The sequence below is a fragment of the Myodes glareolus genome, chromosome 17 (assembly GCF_982192425.1).
Source record: "Myodes glareolus chromosome 17, mMyoGla1.1, whole genome shotgun sequence".
NCBI classification, from domain to species: domain Eukaryota; kingdom Metazoa; phylum Chordata; class Mammalia; order Rodentia; family Cricetidae; genus Myodes; species Myodes glareolus.
In genome coordinates this window covers 15,005,255-15,020,422 of record NC_142042.1, presented here as the reverse complement: position 1 = coordinate 15,020,422, position 15,168 = coordinate 15,005,255, and positions in this window count along the sequence as shown.

The window sequence follows — 15,168 nt, the reverse complement described above, 5'->3', positions numbered from 1 at the left end:
CAGCTTGCATGGTAGTTGAGACCTTTCTTATCATTGATGACTGAGAGCTTTTTTCTTTAGTGTCTGATGAAAGGCTGTGTACTGAGGCTCAACACCACATCCTATTACATAAATCCAAAATCATATATTCGTGTGTATACTTGTCAATTAATTGACTAGATTGTATCTAGTTATGCCAAATAATAAAAATACTCATATTTTAACAACACATTTATTTCTTGGTTTCATTAGTTATGTCATTAATATTTCTAGCAGTAACATTAATAACTAAACAATACATCTGTTTTTCTACTTATTCTTTGTCCATTGTATAGAATATTTTAATAGATTTTTGATTGTCTTGTTTTTCTGGCCCTTTGTCTTATCAGTGCGTTGCCATTAGATACTTAATAAATTACTCATGAATTTTATTGAGGTCTAAGGAGATAAGTGAGAAAATTAACCAACCCACTTTTTCCTACTTCTCTATACCTTTTACAAGATTCCCAAATGCTATTAACTCAATTGTTAAGATTTTTATGCTCTGTGATTATAATTGTCTATAAATTGTCATAAATTGAATATAAATAAACTCGGATATACTAAAACATTATTTTTAGCAAAATTAAGTGATTGGATCCACAAAGACTCAGGTATTAACATGTATCGTTGAACTACTCCCTCTTGGAGGAAGATGCCAAGTCCAAGCATTTTGCAGGCATATGCAACCTTTGGCACAGCAGCACAATGTTGTCACCTACAAAATTATCACTCAAGAACTATATAATTGAGTAACAAAAAAAAACCTCAGAAGAAAATCATATTGAAGTAAGTTCACAATTTTCTGTAGGGCTGCATTCACGTTTCCACAGCTATGCATGGCCATAGGTCAGACACGCCTGAGAGTGAAGAAGACCTCTGTGCTCAGCTCTGCCTTGTTCTCTTTTCAGCGTGTTTATTTGCAGCTTTCACTACACGTGTTCAAGCTAAATGCACTATTTTCTTATCAAGGCAGATGACTCTATCTTACCACAGAGAACTTTAACTGTCACAATTACACAGTTCACAATAGAATTGACTTGTCCATGAAAGAAATTCTTTACATTGAGCTCATTAATTTGTCCTACTTCTTATTAAGCTCACCACACAATCACCTCCTGTTTGCATTGCCCTATCGTACTACAATGTATTTTAATCCTACTGTATGCATAAGGATTCTTGTTTCATTTTTCTGCAATGCATCCTGAAACCATTTATTTACTACAATTTTTAAAGAATTCTTATGAAGAAGACCAGATAGGCTACAGACAGACTTTTTTTTTCTCTCTCCATTCCCTAAGACCCGATTCCTCAGGCTCATCCCTAATATTGCAACAGAATACCACCCGAAGCCTCCCTACAGTCTGCCCACATCTTCTGTGGATTCTATAGACCATTCCCTCCTAACCTCCCTTCTTCCACTCTTTGCCATATCCAGCCCCTAACTCAGGCAGATGCTCCCTGCTCAACTACAGCTCATGCCTTCCAGAAACCCAGGTGGGCTACTTGCAGACCTTCTCACTCTCTCTGCTCCCATAGTCTCAATCCCTCAGCCTCCTCCCTAGCACTGAAACAGATCAACTGCAGCCTCCCTTCTTCCCTGCCCACTTCCCCTGTGAATCCCACAGACCATCCCAACCTCACCTCCTTCCCCTGCTTTTCTCTACATCCGAGGCTCACCATCAGCAGGCACTCCTTGTGAAAGCACCAGCCTAGCAGGTTAGTAAAACAGGCAACACACAACCATCATACTCTCTGAAAATCTGAAGAGGAAGCAGAAGCCAAAGAAGAAAACACACACCCAACAAGGGCAAATCTAAAAATCAGCAATCACCTCAAATCCAGATATCTAGATGCCAGTGTAAGAGCACAATCAATAACAGCTAGAACAATATGTTTACACTAGAGCCCAACTACTACAGCAGGTCCTGAATCTTCCAACACAACTGAAGCATAAGAAAAAGACTGTAAAACCAACTGTATAAGATGATAGAGATCCTTGAAGAGAAAATTAATAAATCCCCTAAAGAAATTCAGGAATATGTAACAATTAGAGGAAATGAATAAATTCTGTAAAGAATGCCAAGAAAATCCAAAGCAACAGTTGAAGGAAATGAATAAAATTGTTCAAGATAGAAAAATGAAAATAGAAACGAAAAAGAAAACACAAACTGGGGGAATTCTAGAAATGAAAAATTTAGGAATGCAAGCAGGAACTACAGAGGCAAGCTTTACAAACAAAATACAAGAGATTAAAAAAAGATCTCAGGCATTTGAAAATACAATAGAAGAAATGGATAATTCATCAAAGAAAATGTCATATCTAAAAAAATTCTTGTCACAAAACATTTGGGAGATCTGGGACATTGTGAAAAAAATCAAACCCAAGAATAACAGAAATAGAGGAAGGAGAAGAATCCCACCTCAAAGGTTCAGAAAATATCCTCACAAAAATCATAGAAGAAAATGTTCTTAACCTAAAGAAGGATATGCCTGTAAAAATACAAAAAGTTTACAGAACACCAAGTAGAATGGACCAGAAAAGAAAGTACTCCTCACCATATAATAATCAAAGTGCTAAACACAAAGAACAAAGAAAGAATATTAAAAGCTACATAGGAAAAAGGCCAAGTAACATATAAAGGCAGACCTATTAGAATTATGCCTGACTTCTCAATAGAGACTCTCAAAGTCAGAAGGGCCTGAATAGATATGCTGCAGACTCTAAGAGAACACAGTTGTCAGTCTAGACTACTATACCCAGCAAAACTTCCAATCACCATTGGTGCGGGAGAATTGTCTGTATTCTGTCAATCATGTATTTTAATAAAACGCTGATTGGCCAGGCAGGAAGTATAGGCAGTCAACCAGACAGGAAGTAGAGGCGGGGCAATGACAACAGGATAAGGCTAGAAAGGAGGAAGCTCCCTCCGCCAGTTCTGCCCAGACCACCGGAGAAGAAAGATGTAAGCTGCCCAGCTGAGAAAGGTACTGAGCCATGTGGCTAACATAGATAAGGATAATGGGGTAACATAAGTTATAAGAACTAATAAGTAGCCTGACCAAATGGGCCAATCAGTTTTATAACCTATAGAGATCTCTGTGTGACTGATTTTCTCTGGGACTTGCTGGTTGTGGGGTACTGGGTGGGAACAGAAACCCCAACAAGCCAGCCCCTCATGTTACACATCATAGATTGAGAATATTAGACATTCCATGAAAAAGTCAAATTTAAGCAATAACTATCTACAAATCCAGCCCTACAACAGGTGATAGAAGAAAAAGTTTAACCTAAGAAGGTTGAGTACACCCATGAAATCACAGGAAATAATCTCATACCAGAAAAATCAAAATAAGGGAATATCAGTGGTCTCAATTCTGCCAATAATAAGACACAGACTAACAAAGAACATGCAAAAACAGGCTCCATCCATCTGCTGCATCCAAGAAATACACCTCAATATCAAGGGTAGACATTACCTCAGGGTTAAAAGTTGGAAAAAAATATTCCAAGCAAATGGCACTAAACATCAAGCTGTTATAGCCATTTTAATATCTAACAAAATAGACTTCAAACCAAAACTAATATAAAAAGATAGGTAATGGCAATACTTACTTATCAAAGGAAAATCTACCAAGGTGACATTTTAATTATTAACAACTCCGCCACAAATATATGGGTACCCACTTTTGTAAAAGAAACACTACTACAAATTTAATAATATTTTGACTCTCACATGCTGATAGTAAGAGACTTCATACCCAACTCTCACCGAAAGACAGGTGATCAAGACAAAAACTAAAAAAAAAAAGAAATACTAGACCAACCAACAGGTATTATAAAACAAATGAACCTAATAGATACTTACAGAACATTTCACCCAAACATGAAAGAATATACCTTCTTCTCTCCACTCCATGGAACTTTCTCCTAAATTGACTACATGCTCAGACATACTGTATGTCATGTGCCTACATAAAAAAACTAGAGAGATCTCATATTAGCAACTTAATTACACACCAGAAAGCTCTGGAACAAAAATAAGCAGGGACACACAAAAGGAGTAGATGGCAGGAAATAATCAAACTAACGACTGAAGTCATTAAAATATAAATAAACAGATTAATACAAAGAATCAATGACACAAAGAATTGGTTCTTTGAGAAAATCAATGAGAAGATCAAACCCTTAACCCAAATAACTAGAAGACAGTGAGATAATATCAAAATTATATGGAAATGGAAAAAACAGAAATGGGAAAAGTATGAAATTCAGAGAATCTTAAGAATATATATTTAAAAACCTATGCTCTTCTAAATTGGAAAATCTAATAGAAATGGATAATTTTCTCTGTAGGTATAACTTATAAAAGTTAAATTAAGATCAAATAAATAATTTAAATAAACCAGTAATCCTCAAGGAAATAGAAGGACTCACTAAAAGTCCCCACCCCTGAAAAAAAAAGCCCAGGGCTAGACAGTTTTAATGCAGAATTCTACAAGACTTTCAAAGAAGAGTTAATGCCAATACTCATCAAATTATTCCACAAACCGGAACATTGCCGAATTCATTTTATAAGGCCATACTTACCATGATACACAAACTACACAAATACTCAACAACAAAAGAATATTACAAACCATTTTCCCTTATAAATATAGATGCAGAAATACTCAATAAAATACTTGCAAATCGAATCCAAAAACACATAAAAAAGATTATCCATCATGATCAAATAGGCTTCTTTATCAACCCTGAAAAGACAGTTTTTCAACTTCATGTGGAAAAACAAAAGACCCATGTGAGCTAAAACAATCCTGAACAATAAAAACTGCTAGAGTATCACCATTCCTAATTTCAAGATGTACTACCCAGTGATAGTAATAAAAACTTCATGGTATCAGCAGAAAAGTAGACACATTGATCAATAAACTAGACAAATTGAAGACCTAGACATAAGTCCACATACCTACAGACATCCAATTTTTGGTAAAGAAGCAAAAAATACTCACTGAAATAAAAAAAGACAACATCTTCAACAAATGGTGTTGGTCAAACTGGCTATCTGCATGTAGAAAAATGCAAATAGATCCATATTTATCACCTTGCACAAAACTAAAATCCAAGTGGATTGAAGACCTCAACATAAAACCATATATATTAAACTTGATAGGAAAGAAAGTGGGGAACAGCTTTGAATGTATTTCCATAGGAGATGACTTACTTAAGAGAACACCCATAGAGCAGTCACTGAGTCCAACAATTTATAAATGGGACCCCATAAAACTGAAAATCTTGTGCACAATTAATCAGACAAAAAGTCAGTCTACAGAATGGGAAATTTTTTTTTACCAACTCTACATCTGATAGAGGACTAATAACTAAAATATATAATGAACTCAAAAGACTATATAGAAAAAACAGATAATCTAAGTATAAAAATTGGGGTGCAGATCTAAATAGAGAATTCTCAGTAGAGGAATCTCAAATGGCTGAGAAATATGGAAAGAAATGTTGGACATTTTTAGCCAGCAGGAAAATACAAATCAAAATTACTTTGAGACTCCATCTTACAACAGTGAGAATGGCTAACATTAATAACAGAAGTGACATTCTGTTGTGAGACATTGTGCTGGTGAGACTGTGTACCAAGGGGAACACGGCTGCGTTGCTGATAGGAGTGCAAACTTATACAGCCACTAAAACAATATGAAAGTTCCTCAGAAACCTGGGAATTGACTTACCTCAAGACAGCTATACCACTCTTGAGCATATACCTAAAGTAGTTTCCATCCTACAGAGACACTTGCTCAACTATATTCATAGCAGCTTTATTCATAATAGCCAGAATGTGAGTACAACCTAGATGGCCCTCAAGGATGGATAAACATAATGTGGTATATTTACACAGTGGAGTGTTACTCAGCTGTTTAAAAAAAATGACACTGTGAAATTTGTAGGGAAAGGAATGGAACTAGAAAAACTTATCCTGAGTGATAGAACCCAGGTCCAGAACGAGAAATATAATATGTACTCACTTATAAGTGGACATGCACCGGGAAGTAAATTATAACCTAGGTACAGTCTGTAGACCCAGAGAGGTTAGATAAAGAGGAGGGGTCTACTGGAATGCATGCATCTCCCTGTGAAGGGGAAATGGAATAGATTTTGGAAGAGAACAGGGGCAGGTGTGGACAAGAGCTGGAGGCATTGGGTGTATGAGTGTGGGGAATGGGAAGGAAAGAGAAAGTATGAAGAGAGACAGCTGGAATTGGGCGGGACTCTTGGGGATCAGTGTGGAAACCTAGTGCAGTGGAAACTTCCTCATATTTGTGAAGAGGATCCTAGTGGAGACTTGTAATGGGTGATATAATGGATCTACTGGCCATCTCTTGTAACCAGGTAAGACTTCTAGTAGCTGGGCTGGGTTACATTTGGTTGAATGGTGGCTAAGGGATATCCCATGGAGATTCTCAAATAACTCAGGTTAATGCTAGGGAAGATGGTTGCTCTCTGCAGACTGATGGCAAGGTCTCATTGCAAAGAACACATTCACTTAGCTCATTGAATGTTGAAAGGTCATTCCAGGGCCTGCATGGAGCCTTCACATTTACATTCTACTCTATTTGGTGCAGGAAGGTACTCCACAGGCTACTGAAAGAGAAACATAGACACCAACTCAGACATGAACCCTTTGACCAACAATATACTCTGCCTACAAAAAGTGCTGAGCAATAATAGCACATAACTTGTTGGAGTGGCCAACTAGTGTCTGATTTAACTTGAGATCCATGCTGCAAGAGGGAGCCCATGCCTGAAATTGCTTGGATGGCCAGGATGTGGAAACAGGACAGTCCAGAGTCCTAGGGGAGAACAAAACACAACTGGTAAAAAAAAATCAGTGAAATGATTCCTAATGATGTTCTACTATACTTATAAATTGATACCTTGTCCAGTAATCATTAGAGAGATTTCCTCTGGCAGCAGATGGAAGCAGATGCAGAAACCCATAGCCAGGCATTATGCAGATAGAGACTCCAAATCAGAGGTCTCCATCGGGTCTCTCTTCTCTGAGTTTACGGAATTCCATGGAAGATGACATAAAAGGATTCTAGGAGTCAGAAGGAGTAAAGGATACTAGAACACGGCCCACTGAATGAACTAGCGGTGCTCATATAGACTCATACAGACTGAAGCAGCAAGCACAGGGCCTGCACGGATCTGCACCTGGTGCTCTGCATGTGTGTTGTGACTGCTAGCTTTGTGTTTTTGTGGGACTCACTCCTAACTGTGGGAGCAGGTGTGTCTCTGATTCTTTTGCCTGCTCTTGGGACTCTTTTCCTCCTGTTAGGTTGCCTTGTACAGTTTCCAGGTGGGGCCCTTGCCTTATTGTGCTTTGCTTTGTTGTGTTTGGTTGTTGTCTCTTGGAAGTCTGCTCTCTCTGATGGGAGACAGAGAGTGGGTAGATCTGGGAAAGAAGGGAGGTGGGGGAGCTGGGAGGAGTGGGGGGGACACTATGGTTTGGATGTCTTGTATGAGAAAATAATCTATTTTTAATAATATATGCACACATGTATATATTATTGAAAATGTTTATATTGAATATGTATTATTGAGAGAGAGGGAGAGAGAGAGAGAGAGAGAGAGAGAGAGAGAGAGAGAGAGAATGCTTATGTGAAATTACCAATGGAAACAGATGCTTGACTATAGGTTTCACAGTGCCTGTTGTTTCACTTATGATTAAAAAAGAACATGCAGCCAGTCTAATGTTTGATCTTTCATAGATGATTTCTTTCCAGGACTTACTTCTTATTGTTCCTAAATTGAAGATATGTCTGGGCTATCAGTTTCCATAATTGGTCATGCTTTCATATTAGACAAATTTCTTCTTTTGTCTGTTTGGTCATATGTCTCACCTTTTCCTCAAGGACTATAATGAAAAATTTAGCTGCTTCTGGATGGCACTTGGTTGAAGACTTGTCAGATAACTCAAGCTCATTTCAGCTATGCTTATTTACTCCTGAATTCTTTTCTTGGTCATATTCTACTTTTTGGAAATCTTAATTTCAGAAAGTATCTGCCTGGTTTCCTTACTAGTCCTCTTATAGAGAGATCTACTTGTGTTTAGCACTGTTCTATATTGTTTTTTTAGTATCTCCTGGGTAAGCAGTTAGATGTTCTGGGTTCAGATGCTCTTTCGTTATGTCATTAGCTACATTTTCCTCGGGCTCTATTTACCTTTCCTGTTACATGCTAGGTAACAATTAACATCAATCAATGAGGACCATATGATTAGCCACATGGTCACTCCTGTACTTGATTTACCAAAGTTCGTCTCTCTTCCTAAAAAGCTCCCTAGTAGACTATACTTCAGATATTCAGCCTTCTATGTTCAGTGAATAGGTAGTGAATAGTCAGGCAGGTTCAGAACTTCCAACACAACCAATCGAAGGAGTATTTACTCTGAGGTCAGCATGACTGGCTTCAGTGTTACACCAGTCTACAGTCTGCAGCTGTCTGTTCTACCCACCTGAGCACACTTCACATTGAGACTCCCCTTTGTGTAGACTTATCTCTAGCCTCTTCTTCCCAGACCTAGAGCTTCTGTAAGGACCTTCTGAAATAAGTACATGCTTTGTTTAGAAATCAGGTCTCAACAACCCAATTAGGCTGTGTATTTGCTGACTTTTGAGAAATTCTCCCCCAAATTCAGGGTGCCTTTTCTCCACATATAAATACAACTCTTAAAAGTCTAATTTATTATCAATAAAAAAATGCAATCTGGGGGAAGGTATGCCTCTAGAAGGAAAAAAAGCTAAGAAATCAAACAGTGGTAGAAATTTTCTTTGATAAATGAAGGCGTAGAAGGGATATCAAGGTGCACATCCTCCGTAGACCCACCTGGTCCAGACACTGATGGAGGGTTTTCTTTACATTTGTTCCTGTTTTACATCTTGTGTGTGTGTGTGTGTGTGTGTGTGTGTGAGAGAGAGAGAGAGAGAGAGAAAGAGAGAGAGAGAGAGAGAGAGAGAGAGAGAGAGAGAATGCAAGAAAAAATAAAGAAAAACCCTCCATCAAAATACATACTGATTCTCAGCCTAACAGAAGAAGCAATGCAGATTATATTTGGTCCTCTAAGATACTGGCCAGCCTTACCCCACAGAAGCTGCTGCAGTTAGATTTTTTTCTCAAGCTCTTCTGGATATGTTTCCCGTGAAAGACATGGTCATTGTGAACACCAAAGGCTCCTACAACACCCCCATAATTAGGAAAGTGTACATGTCTCTTCAAACAGTGAATAAAGCTTGGGATTTCAGCATTAAGAAAGGAGAAAGATGACCCAGTACAATAGAGTAGCAGATGCTTGCTCCTGTCTTTTAATTGGAAAGGAGCATGCATGGGTAATATATAATAACCATTTATCAGGGTGCTAACAGTGTTTGAAATTCTATTAGGTGACATGATGAGGAAGTTCAAGATGGATGGAGTTGTTATATATTTGGTTTCTTGACTGTGCCTGCCAGAGCCTTTAAATCGGTTTAGTATCCTATTAATGTGTCCATTATGAACCCAATTTCTTACCTTAGTCATTTTAAATCTCATCTGTCTATAACTTAGTATATGTTATTAGCCCAAATTCAAACATTTTATATCAACTGTAATTCGTAGTTGTTAAACTGGTTTTGACTTATAGGTCTCACATTAAAACCTTAATAGGTAGAGTAATTGGTAATCTTAACTCTAGGGGGTAAAAGGACTCCATGAGTGGGCACTGTTTCCAAATACCTGAAACGCTATGCACTGAGAGCCCCCTTCGCCCTCCGCTGTACTTCTCCACCCCTGTAGATCTCATGCTTTCCAGGTTTAGCTGCCCAAACTGTCCGAATTGCATGCCCTCAAAGAGCCTGGCATACCTCCGAGGAATCCCTGTCACTTCTCACAGGGGAACCTCTCCTCAGAAGCAGCCAACATCTATGCTGTGTATATAAAACCACGGGCATTCAAATGTTCTTACTCCATAGAGGAAAGCTTGAGAACATCCCGAGAGAGAAAAGTGGGTTGCTAGACCCTCTGAGAAACCTGTGCTTCAAATCCTGCTTCACAATGTTATAAACTCATTGCATCCCACCATTCCTTCGATGCCTTTACAGCCTCACCTTGTCTCACTCTGAGCAAAGTCAGTCAGCTTCCTCCTCCCTAACAGAGCTGGCTCCCAGGCACAGGTCTCCTCGAATGTAATCTCCCAGGCCAGCATCAAGCAGGGTAATGCGTGCCTAAGTGCTAAAGCATCAGATATCATGTTGTTGGGTTCATGAACCTGTTTACCCCTTCCCGCCTACCGGCAAAGTCTCTGGTGCCTCCTGGATATCTTCGAGTGCTTCTCCCCTCTCTAATTGAGAGAAGCCAAACCTTCTGGGGGGCAATAAAATTGCATTAGGAAGTCAAGGAACAGATGGGAAAGAAATGGGTTCAGGTGCTCCAGGGAACAAGTTCTACTGCAGAAGGCCAGCAGCGGGGCATCTCGGCAGCAAAGCAATGCTGGAGTTCTGCCTTTTCAGGTTTGCACTGGAGCAGAGACGGTTTCAAGGTGAGGAGTCAGATTTCCTCTCATTGGTACAACTGATTCATTGGCTGGATCTGGTTAAAGCCACTTGCTCCCTAGATGCCTGGAGGAATGTTCTGGTGGCTCTAACTGGTGCATAGGGAAGGTAGGCACTGCACCTGATTCCCAGGGAAGCAGGCACTAAACCCGATTCTCTCTTTTGAGGACTTGTATGTAGTTGGAAGAGGGTCTTCAAAGAAGTCGAGAGGGAAATCAAATCTAATACTGACTGCCCTCTCATCCTGGGCAAATCGCTTACAATCCCAGAGCCTCCGTTTCCTGAATACCAACCAGGGCTAAGAAAAACTATGGCCAAGGCTGTGGAGGTAGGCATGCATGTACACTTGAGGCAACTATTAGGAGAGCGTCACAAGCCTGAGGTCTGCAGTTGCCCACACTAAGGCCCATCTGCCCAGTCGAGGTGTAAACGGGTCAGTTTGGGACGATTAATTTTGCCAAGGAGTCTAAAGGCACAAAAACTGATGGTCTTGTCAAATGTGCCGCATGCAAGCCATCACAGATGCTGACCAGGCTGGTTTGGGTACCCACTGTGTGCTTTGTGTTATTCTAAGTATTATGTGCCCATTGTGAGCTTGGTATCGTTGACTTGATACCTCATTTAGCTGCCCGTCTCTCAAAACGCTACAAGGAAAGATGTTATTTTTACTCCTACTTTACAGATGAGTGAAGCAAGATGTAACGAGTTCTAAGTGACTCACCGAAGACTCTTACAGATATGCGAACCCAGACAACTCAAGCCGGGCTGATGTCTTCAGCATCCATTCACATCCGTCACTAGGAGAGGCTGAATTGGAAACAAAGAAAGGACATTTGTTCTGGCCTCCTGCGCTTACTACAGAAGTATAAATCTAACCTCATGTGGAGCAACAGGTCCAATAGAGTTTTACTGATACACCCTTTGTGCTATAACTTATATACAATGGCTTGGGGCAACTGGGAACACATCCGCTGAGGTTTATTGCCTGGCAGTCTGAGATTTATAACCTACATATGGTGGTGGTATGTTTTTCACAGTCCCCCTCATGTATATTTTCTTTGTGAGATAGTGAATTTCTTAAAGGTTGGTGGATGGCTTTTTCCTTCTCTTGCACAACCCCTGCTTATGACTCTTTGGGGCTCAGTAAATGGTTTTGATTGACTGCCTGAATTTCAGTGACTCCGCATGGTGGTCACAATGGCTATATTTGCAAACTGTAGGGGGGCTTGGGGACATGGTTCAGTTGCTTAGGAATTTCACTGGAAGCCTTGCGAGGCTGTACCTTAACTTGGTTTTATGACACCAAACTAGGACTTACTGTGGAAGGTCTTTTTTTTTTTTTTTGAGTGTTCATCATCATTCAAGACCAATCACTGTTAGATACTAGGAGAACAAGGAGGAGATGGCTCTTACCTTTTCAGGAACTCACAGTTCGTGAAACTTAAGTCAAATAATATAGCACTCCAAATGGAAGGCTATTCAGTGGTTCCTGGAGGAGAACACAACGATGAAGCAATGATGGCTCATGAATTCTTCACTCGCTGGTGAACAGAATCCATCCTGAGTTGGTCCAGCCGCCTTAAGAGAAAGCAGCCTTACACTTATACAGAAGCACTAGTGGGGCAGTTCATCCCGCCCAGAAATCACTCCGTGGAGTTTAACAAAAGTGAAATGCTGTCATAATTGGAGATGGAGACTGAAGGATGCAGTTGCTGAATGCCGTGTGCATGCAAAGAAGTGTGGTTCCAGGTTGGTGCCTGGGCGGTAGCTTTTGTCTGCATTGCCAGCAGTCAGGTACCTGGAAGGAAGATCGTGACTTCGGAAGTGAGCATGGGTGACATATGGTGACCATTTTTTATAAAAGCAATTGTATTCTGTAACCCTTGCAATTGACTACAAATGAGACTTAAGAACAGGGGAAACTGAGTCTCAGAAAAAATAACATGTCTATCACCATGAAGATAGTAAGAGGCAGAGCTGAACTTCAAACTCTGAGTTGATTCCAAAGTTAATGTTTTGTGTAAGATGTGTCGTTTCAGAAATTACAAAAGTCTCATCATGCTGCAGGTCCTTGTTTATTCTTCTCTGAACACTATATTCACAGAAAAATTAAAAAATAGCTCAACATTAGAAGTTTACTTTTATTCAATGTCTATCAAAGTTTCACAGTAACCGCCTATTTTCTTTTTTACCACAAAGTTTTCTTTTATATTTTTTTTACTAGAACTTTTCAACCTTCTGTGATCTCTTTATAATTCCCCTTAGAATGCATAATTGTACTCGATCAATTTGTTAGAGGCTTTTGAAGTGTTAAAAAAACTACATTAAAATTATTTTCTTTCAGGTTTTATGTTAATGAACATAGGTGCTATTCAGAGCAAAGTCAGCGTGTCAAGGGAACTTTAGTTAAAGTTATTCATACATAAACTAAAAAAGGAAACATCTTTAGTTGAGGAAAAATACATTTAATGAGTAAGTACGGCACACAATTCCTCCTTTCAGAAATGTCAGCTCACATTGAGCCTCCATTCTAGAGATCTCACAATTACTTTGTCAACAGAAGGTAGAGTTGTGATGGATGGCACGCTGGTTCTGGAAACCAAACTTTCTCTGAGTTACTTAGGCTGAAACTAAGTGCTTTTACATCCCACTCTTATTGATGAGAGTGGTTTTATATTTATCACCCTGTCATTTCAGGCTCTTCACTGGAAGAATATGGACACTAATGGAGGTGTGTCCTCGGTGCCCTAGAGGGTCACAGATTCACTGCTGAGCCAATTCAGGACACAAACCAGATTGCATGGAATCTCGCACATAGCTTTACCCGTTGCAAAAATGGACCAGCGAGGACTGTCTTAAAAGGCCTTTGGAAATTGTGTTCTTATTGGCAGCCTGTTGACCATGACCCATCCTTGTAGCATTGTGTACAGATGTGTTTTTGGCTCACACTAATGGAGCGTTACTATTTTGAAGCCTCTCCTATAATAGGAAGAATTCTACCAGGACCTTGGCAGGTCCAGGGCCTGATTGTGACACTTTATTTATAAGAAATTCTGTCAAGAATCAATAATAGTCTTGGGTCTCAAGTTCTTTCTTTAATAATACTTTGATATGATTTGTCACAAGCTAGCCCAGAGTATCCACCAGATTTTATTACTTAGCTTGCAGCATAGTGTCTTATCTTTGAGTCATGAGATCAGCCACAGGGAGACCTTTAAAAAGCTATATTCTTTACTGTTTGGTTATTACAGAAAGTCTATATTACTCAATAATACCTTTTATAGGGTGTGCTGTCACATCTCCACATAGATGTTTAACCCCAATGTAGATATACGGGATGCCTGGAGGCCATTTCAGTGACATGGACATTGTTTCTTATGATTGGATGGCTGATGTATCAATAGCAAGGAGAACAGAAAACAAACAGAACTGTGTGAAAAAATAAGAAAAGAAACTACCACCAGAACAAAAAACTGCTGATTTATTTTCCCAGGCTGATGTTTTTGACTAGATCTCATGCTAACCATCCATTTTGATGGAGATTTGGTTTAGAGTCTGGAGTGTTGGGTTTTTATTACCTAAAAGCACTGAAAATTTGGGGAAGTCAATTTAGATGCTCTCTCTCTTTCACACACACACACAATCAGCTTCTTGGGTTTCGCTGTGTACATCTCAATAAACATGACCCTGTGACATCAGAGGCATGCTGTAAAGCAGCGCTGTAAATATGTTTTATACTGCTCAGCCTCGGATTTCATATTGTTATAGCTAATACCTGTTGGTAAATGCTTGTATCGTTCCATGTTGTATTTACAAAACTATATATTGTCAGCCGAGAGTTTTCTCTCTCCAATCTGTTTTCTTTTGCAGGGAAATAACAGAAATGTACTGATACACACTATAGGCAAAACACACACACACATACTCAAACACACACACACACACACACACACACACACACACAGATGCCCCAAAACACACTCACTTGCATATATACACACAGAGCAAGATTTTATTTTATTTTTTTTTTTTTAGTAAATTTTATTAAATTATAAAAGTTTCCATTTCCACCCCCCCTCCCAACACCCTCCCACTCCCCCTACTCCCCCTCCTCCTCCCTCTTCGTCCCCCAGGGCAGTCAGGGTTTCCTGCCCTGTGGGAAGTTCCAGTTCCTTCCCCCTCCCTCCAGGTCCAGGAAGGTGAGTGTCCAAACAGACTGGATCCCCAAAATCCATTATATGTAGAGGAAACAGGTCCCAGTGTCATAGTCAATGGCTTTTCAGAAAGACTTCGGGTCAGCCACAGTCAGAGAATCCGGCCAAATTCGGAGAGTCTGGTTAGATCACGTCCTCTTTCAGTCCCAGTCCAACTGGCCTTGGTAAACTCTCATCAGATCCGTTCCCTTGTATCAGTGGGTGATGGCATCCCTCGCAGTACTGACTTCGTTTTTCATGTTCTTCCTCCTTCTGCTCCTCATTTGGACCTCGGGGGGCTCAGTCCCGTGCTGCAATGTGGGTTTCCGACTGTATCGCCATCCTTCGTCAGATG